The sequence below is a fragment of the Schistocerca cancellata genome, chromosome 6 (genome assembly GCF_023864275.1).
Source record: "Schistocerca cancellata isolate TAMUIC-IGC-003103 chromosome 6, iqSchCanc2.1, whole genome shotgun sequence".
Lineage (NCBI taxonomy): Eukaryota > Metazoa > Arthropoda > Insecta > Orthoptera > Acrididae > Schistocerca > Schistocerca cancellata.
Genome location: NC_064631.1, coordinates 326541929 through 326550506, shown reverse-complemented (window position 1 = coordinate 326550506; position 8578 = coordinate 326541929). Strand labels below are relative to the sequence as shown.

The following is an 8578-nucleotide window of genomic DNA, read 5'->3' as shown; positions in this document are numbered from 1 at the left end:
TGGTCGGCGGAAGGTGCACGTGCCCGTCGACCTGGGACCGGACCGCAGCGACGCACGGATGCACGCCAAGACCGTAGGATCCTACGCAGTGCCGTAGGGGACCGCACCGCCACTTCCCAGCAAATTAGGGACACTGTTGCTCCTGGGGTATCGGCGAGGACCATTCGCAACCGTCTCCATGAAGCTGGGCTACGGTCCCGCACACCGTTAGGCCGTCTTCCGCTCACGCCCCAACATCGTGCAGCCCGCCTCCAGTGGTGTCGCGACAGGCGTGAATGGAGGGACGAATGGAGACGTGTCGTCTTCAGCGATGAGAATCGCTTCTGCCTTGGTGCCAATGATGGTCGTATGCGTGTTTGGCGCCGTGCAGGTGAGCGCCACAATGAGGACTGCATACGACCGAGGCACACAGGGCCAACACCCGGCATCATGGTGTGGGGAGCGATCTCCTACACTGGCCGTACACCACTGGTGATCGTCGAGGGGACACTGAATAGTGCACGGTACATCCAAACCGTCATCGAACCCATCGTTCTACCATTCCTAGACCGGCAAGGGAACTTGCTGTTCCAACAGGACAATGCACGTCCGCATGTATCCCGTGCCACCCAACGTGCTCTAGAAGGTGTAAGTCAACTACCCTGGCCAGCAAGATCTCCGGATCTGTCCCCCATTGAGCATGTTTGGCACTGGATGAAGCGTCGTCTCACGCGGTCTGCACGTCCAGCACGAACATTGGTCCAACTGAGGCGCCAGGTGGAAATGGCATGGCAAGCCGTTCCACAGGGCTACATCCAGCATCTCTACGATCGTCTCCATGGGAGAATAGCAGCCTGCATTGCTGCGAAAGGTGGATATACACTGTACTAGTGCCGACATTGTGCATGCTCTGTTGCCTGTGTCTATGTGCCTGTGGTTCTGTCAGTGCGATCATGTGATGTATCTGACCCCAGGAATGTGTCAATAAAGTTTCCCCTTCCTGGGACAATGAATTCACGGTGTTCTTATTTCAATTTCCAGGAGTGTATAATCTATCTGATACCTTTTAGTATCTGCAGGGTTCTTCCATGTATACAACCTTCTTTTATGATTCTTGAACCAAGTGTTAGCTATGATTAAGTTATGCTCTGTGTAAAATTCTACCAGGCGGTTTCCTCTTTCATTTCTTACCCCCCAATCCATATTCACCTACTACGTTTCCTTCTCTCCCTTTTCCTACTCTCGAATGCCAGTCACCCATGACTATTAAAGTTTCGTCTCCCTTCACAATCTGAATAATTTCTTTTATTTTATCATACATTTCTTCAATTTCTTCGTCATCTGTAGAGCTAGTTGGCATATAAACTTGTTCTACTGTAGTAGGCGTGGGCGTCGTATCTATCTTGGCCACAATAATGCGTTCACTATGCTGTTTGTAGTAGCTTAGCCGCATTCCTATTTTCCTATTCATTATTAAACCTACTCCTGCATTAGCCCTATTTGACTTTGTGTTTATAAGCCTGTAGTCACCTGACCAGAAGTCTTGTTCCTCCTGCCATTGAACTTCACTGATTCCCACTATATCTAACTTTAACCTATCCATTTCCCTTTTTAATTTTTCTAACCTACCTGCCCGATTATGGGATCTGATATTCCACGCTCCGATCCGTAGAACGCCAGTTTTCTTTCTCCTGATAACGACATCCTCTTGAGTAGTCCCCGCCCGGCGATCCGACTGGGGGACTATTTTACCTCCGGAATGTTTTACCCAAGAGGACGCCATCATCATTTAACCATACAGTAAAGCTGCATGCCCTCGGGAAAAATTACGGACGTAGTTTCCCCTTGCTTTCAGCCGTTCGCAGTACCAGCACAGCAAGGCCGTTTTGGTTAGTGTTACAAGGCCAGATCAATAATCATCCAGACTGTTGCCCTTGCAACTACTGAAAAGGCTGCTGCCCCTCTTCAGGAACCACACGTTTGTCTGGCCTCTCAACAGATACCCCTCCGTTGTGGTTGCACCTACGGTACAGCTATCTGTATCGCTGAGGCACGCAAGCCTCCCCACCAACGGCAAGGTCCATGGTTCTTGGGGGGGGGGGGGCATATAATATAGGCTATTTCATATATATAGGCTATTATTACGATGGGGTCGCCACTCCCATTTGCGATGGACCGATATTATCAACAAGTCACTGTGCAAGCTGATAATGACTCTATTATTGTGTGGGCTGTGTGTGTTTACATGGAATGGACTGAGTCCTCTGGCCCGACTGAACCGATTATTGTCTACAAATGGTTACGTTCGGCTGCTTGAAAACCATCTGCAGCTTGCACTTGATGTTACCAAACAACGATGCAATTTTTATGGACGACAATGATCCATGTCACTGGGCCACAATTGTAAGCAGTTGGTTGGAAGAACGTTCTGGACCATTCGAGCGAATGATTTGGCCACCCTGAGTGCCCGACATGAATTCCATCGAACATTTATGGGACATAATCGAGAGGTCAATTCGTGCACAAAATCCTGCACCTGCAACGCTTTCGCAATTATGGTCGGTTATAGGGGCACCATAGCTCAGTATTTCTGCAGGGGACTTCCAACGACTTGAGTCCATGCCATGTCGAGTTGCTGCACTACTTCGGGCAAAAGGAGGTGTCCCATAACTTTTGCCACATCAGTAGATGTATGATGCGATCGATCTCAGTAGCAATCGATGTTTGTCGTTCTTTAGAACATACAAATACAAAAGGTGCGATTTATGGCATCTTGGAATTTGTGGTGCAGCCCTCTCTGGCGATGCAGAGGATGAGGCGCGAGCTGCTCCGTGTGTCAGCATCCCTGGTCCAGGAGCGGCGTAGGTGGAGGGGGTGTAGCGTGACGTCACGCGCGCGGCTCTCCTGCCGGCCGCGGCGGCCCGCGCCACAGTTGCGGCTGCACCGCCGGCGTCGCAGCATCGCGGACTCAGATCGTGTCCGGCCCAGGGTTTCGCTCTCTGTCGGCTTTTCGCGCCCAAACGCGGCGTCGCGCAGCAAGTGGTTCCCGGCTGCCCGTGGCTCCCCGCTGCTACCACCGTTTATACGCCTGTGAGAAGTGCTCTGTGGACGTGTAGTGACTCCAGATAAGAAGACAAAACCACTGTTGACGCTGCTTTGTTTGTTATGACGTCTGTCTGAAAGGTAAGCCCTTGAGCTTTGACTTTTGTTTGCATGCACCAGACGAAACTAAAAGCTTCCTCACCTCATCATCTGCTGTTAAGCCTAGTGAGAGCACGGGAAAAATTTATTGCCGAAAGTCGAAATTTAGTTTAATTTTTTCCTGTAACTGTCATGGACAAAAAAATAGCGGCCATGATCGACCACAGCCGAACATTCAATCAGTATATTATACATTTACAATAACTTTGAATGGATAAAGTTAAATATATTTTAGATGTAGTGCAGTCGCAAACAATAGGCATTTCTAAAGAATTATTGTTATTTGTAGTATCAGAGTGGGTACGTTAAAACGGCATATGCCAAACTAAGTTCTCGCGGATGGAACGATGCTTTGCAATTCAGGACCCTTTTGTGCATTTTTCGCAGAGATATCAGAGATCAGCACATCAGCAGTGTAGAAAATAGGTATCGGGTTGGGGCTTAGTGTAGCTGTGTATCCCATACACTTGCAAGCATTCACATGAAGTAAACATGTCTACAGAAAAACTTTGACAAAAGCAAATAAAAATAGATAAGTTGGCTCTGAAAGAAACAGTGGGGAGAAAGTTGTGTGAGTTGGACTGTGTAAAATAGTTAACGAAAATGCTAGACGGAATAGGTGTCTAGAGACGAAATTACAAGTAGAAGACGGAATGTAGTGAAGGATAGCATCAAATCAAAACCAATTCGAATGTATAATGAGGAGACCAAAAGAACTGGAGATGAGATGAGCAGACCTAGACCACGTTTTATTGTCAGCAACTCAGTAGAACTTGCAGCTCAAAGAAATTTCCTGCACTTGGTAGGAGACAATGGCAAAGTTTACCTTCAATGCCTAAGTACATTTATTGTGGACATGTTGGCTGTTGGCATTCGTCTCAGGGCCACAGACCAACGTTTGTTTAGCGTTTTTTTACCGACGTTTGACCAGAATCAGTACCTGGCATCGTCAACTATTCATCTTCAATGTGGTGGCCACGAAAGCCCGAATAGATTTAATTCTTTGGTATTTTGTTCCTGTTAAAAATGGAATGCCGTCATACGGCCTTACTGACGTAACTGTTCGACGCTTAGATCTACGTTTTCTCTGCTTACCTCGTCGTTGAGCTCCCTATACATACCACCAACACCAGAACCACCAACAACACATTTGGGGGGCATTCGGATGTGACAATGGACCGATGTCGGACTTTTAAATTTTGTTAAAATTTCATTTATGTTCTTAATTTCTAATATCTGAAGCTTACATCCACCCTGTTCTTTTACTACGAACTGAGTCGTCCTGATGGCTGCAATTTTAATGACAAACACGGCATTCAACCTTCAGTACTTGACAGACGATTTGCTGGAAGATGGTAGAACTTACTGCAGAACCGGTGGACCGCACAAAACTGCAGTCAAGCGTCCCATTTCAGTGAACTAGCTAGCTTTGTAGGGCTTTGACTCAGTGCATACGCAGCGATCATAGCTGTTATTGTTAAACAGAGTCAAATCCGGCCTTTATAAACCAATGGGATGAGATTGATCTACGACGAAATTTATCATTTGCATCATATTAGTCATGCGCAATCGTCTGCTTCTTAGTTCTCTGTTCCTGCAGAGACAAATTGTAAGAAAGATCAGTGATATCCATAAGTTATCGAGTTATCTCACAAGTCCGCAGAATATAGCCTTCTTTTAGTATGAAGGAAGACTACGCTTTAATTAGAGTTTAATATCCCGTCGACGACAAGATCAATAGAGTCGGAGTACAAGCTCGGAATGGTCAAGGTTTTTAAATCCACTCCTTCCGAATGCAATTTCATTGTCGTAATCGATTATCAAACTAGTTCGGTCCTCCAAATAAATTTTCATATCTCTCTCTTTCTCTCGCCGCTTCGTCACAAGCGAAGCGAGAGTGAGTAAGCACGAGAAGAACGCTGTTTCCGGAGATGAAGCATTGAGAAACAACGCAGTAAGGTTCTGTTCTCCTCACGGACGAACACAAAGCGCTAGTTTCTGAACGTTAACACACTAAATGTCTTGATTGTCTACAAGAGAAGTCACTCTAAAAAACACACTCCAGTCGTCACGACAATATTTCCATTACTAAATCTATTGCTTATGCTTAACTACTATATTCAGGACACTTATCACTCTCTGAAAGGTGATAAGAATGAGTACACGTGAAAGGACTTGTCACTGCAAGGAATGAGGTACTCTCGCCATCAGTGGAAATGGCACTCTGAGATTAAATAGAACTGTGCATATTGCACAAAATGTGGTCATCTTCGTCAAGCGCTTTTTTGAGACATCCAGGTAAACAGTATTTGATATTTCAGATGTTACTTTTGCAGACGAGCTCTTTGGACGAATAGTCAAGAGATGGATCCTTTCGTGAAACAGTCGTCTTCATTGTACGAGGAATGAACACAATCGCTGCAGACCACCACGAAACTCCTTGCTACATAATTACCGAGAAGAGTGTTTCCTCGACGAGGTATCCGTTGCGTGACAAGTTCCGTTTGCGGCAATAGTGTACGATGTGCTACGTCCACCACACGGACCACACAACGGGGTCTACTGATGTGGCCTATGATTTACAGTCAAGAAGAGTTTGCCCGAATATTCAGATGCTTTGTACATCGCCAAATACTCGTTTTCCATTTCTATGTTTTTTTAAGTCGATCGACAGATAAATCCAACTACAAGTAATGGCATCATATGCTAACTCCTGAGATCAGTATGTTCCATTATCGTTCAGTGTCGACCAGTCCTCCCCCCCCCCCCCCATTTCTCAAGATACTGAAATTACTTCTGTCCATTTCTTATCTACTTTTCTCGGTGAACGAGGATGATTCTGTTCTTCACGGCGTCATGAGATGTCTGTGACAGACAAAACCCTCACAGAAAACGGTGTATGGAATTACTCTGAGCAGTGGAAGGATTGAATGCAAATGAGCATGGGATCGAATGGATACTGCTTCGGTCACCAGTAATTGAAAATACATGGTTCAAATGGCTCTAAGCACTATGGGACTTAACATCTGAGGCCATCAGGTCCCTAGACTTAGAACTACTTAAACCTAACTAACCTAAGGACATCACACACATCCATGCCCGAGGCAGGATTCGAACCTGCGACCGTAGCAGCAGCGCGGTTCCGGACTGAAGCGCCGCGAACCGCTCGGTCACAGCGGCCGGCAACGTACTTGGAGTTCGGACTTGTAGAGGGGAGTGAGTACATAATATTTTGAATAGGAACCCATGTCAGGAAACATACCGCTTCCGTTATACGACGGTTTCAATTCAGATGTGTAGCGCATTTACGTCTGCTGAGGGAAAGAGAAAAGTCTCAGAGCTGCTTGTCTTGGTATGCCGTAGGGAAGTCGGGATGCCGTAGGTACAAAGTCGTATCAGCGTTGGTGGTCGCCACATCAAGCCGTTGTTGCAGTGCATCACTACAATAAGCTGTGCCATTAGGCCCGTTATTTTTGTCTGGTCTCCTGGGAAAGAGATAGCTGGCGATTTCGTCTCTTACTTTTTCTAAATTTAATCTAACGCTAACACGTTGTAGGCCTAAATTATGTTAATTGTTTCTTACCTTCACCAAAACGGTCTTCACTCTCCTTTCTTAATTTACTAACTGATTCGGCTGTATGATCTACTACTTTGTCGAGTTTATTATCTACATCATTTCTAGCCTCTTCAGTACCGACATCGAGTTCCTGTTTGACAGTAATCTTAAAATTAGAAGCTTTTGAATTGTTTGAATGTTTGGTTCAAATGGCTCTGAGCACTATGGGACTTAACGTTTGTGGTCGACAGTCCCCTAGAACTTAGAACTACTTAAACCTAACTAACCTAAGGACATCACACACATCCATGCCCGAGGCAGGATTCGAACCTGCGACCGTAGCAGTCGCGCGGTTCCGGACTGAGCGCCTAGAACCGCGAGACCACCGCGGCCGGCTGATTTATTTGAGTGCATATTATCCTTTTCCTTCCTAGAATCCTATTTGAGTGCATATTATCCTTTTACTTCCTAGAATGTTTCTCTAGTCGACTGTTCACAGCTCATCTCGGTTCCCTAGCTTACGATTCCTGTCTTAGCTTCCTGAAGCTCGTTCTTAAACACCTCTTCCACCTTATAGGTTATAGCATTCTCCAGGACAGCACTAAGATCGGTCAAAGCATTTTTAATCATATCATCCATAGCGCCACTTTGAGCGGTCAAAGTATTTTTAATGTCAGCACTTTGATCGGTCAAAGTTTTTTAATCTTATCATCCATAGCGTCACTTTGAACGGCCATATCATCCGTAAGGGCAGCACTACGATTGGTCAAAGCATTCTTAATCTAATCATTTTAGGCATTACGGCACTTTTAAAGCTTCCTTAATAGCGTATGCACATTCAGGCATAGATACCGGTGTTTCAATCATTTTCTTATTGTATTGATTAAGTACTGATATTGCCTTTTCTTTGAATAATTGCAGTAAATGTTAGGGGTAATTGTTTAGTTATATCTAGACTTTACATTTATTCTATGTATTTAATATAATTATTTAGCCAGTTAACTCCTTTGTCATCTAAAAGTTATAAACCTCCGAAAACTAAAACTGAGATCACCAATGAAAGACGCTGTTAGTTGTTGTTCACTAAACTCACCGAATTTCCTTCAATTAATAATGTCGGCTATCACTGTGGAGATGCGACCCGTCGAGGGCAGCAGGCCGGCGACGGCTGCACGTCGTATCGATGCGCTGGCAGGCCGCAATAGCCGCCAGACGGATCAGCTACAGCTCTTACCAGCTCTTCTGTAGACGACTCCGTGACGCTGCTAGGTTAGTGGTCAGTCAGGTGGCTCGTAGACGCCTTTGCTCATCCACACCAGAACCGTAAGAAACTTCCCCCCGTTTTTTCTTTATCCCCAGGGTGTGTTTTTCCTTTCTTGTGTTTTCGTCTTCTTACTTGTAGTTCGTCTTCGGTCTTCGTCTTCTTTCATGCCCCTTCTCTATTTCCGTCGTCTCCTTTCTTCTTAGTTTCAAATTATCAGGTTGGTTCGTGAGCTAATTTCGTTTTCGCTTTATTATCGTTCCCGTATTTTCTTCGTTTCTAGTCCCCTCTGGCCACACTGTTATCACAGATCATCGTCAAGAATCCAGTACTCTTCAGGTCAGGTCTTGCAATCTCCACCACCACCTACGACGCGCGGATACCTGGACACGTACTGGACATAAAAATGTATCCACAGATCAGCCCGACCGTGCTATCAATTTTATTGAATAGGCCGATATTTAATTTCGTCTCTTCCGAAGAATTATTCTTTGTATTTTGCAGGTTTTTATTTTCAAAATGAGCAAACAAGCGCTAACAGCTGTTACTTTCTCGTAAAGATTCACATTGGGAATATCGAT

At 45.4% G+C, this 8578-nt stretch overlaps 1 protein-coding gene across 1 annotated transcript in view; it reads left to right on the top strand.

Annotated features, from left to right (window-relative positions):
- Nucleotides 1-2923: 2923 nt before the first annotated feature.
- LOC126191471 (E3 ubiquitin-protein ligase LNX-like) overlaps nt 2924-8578 on the top strand; it is a 683907-nt gene continuing 678252 nt past the window's right edge. The window contains exon 1 of the mRNA XM_049932346.1: nt 2924-3162. The gene's annotated coding sequence lies outside the window, so the exon portion shown is untranslated. The remainder of the gene's footprint in view (nt 3163-8578) is intronic.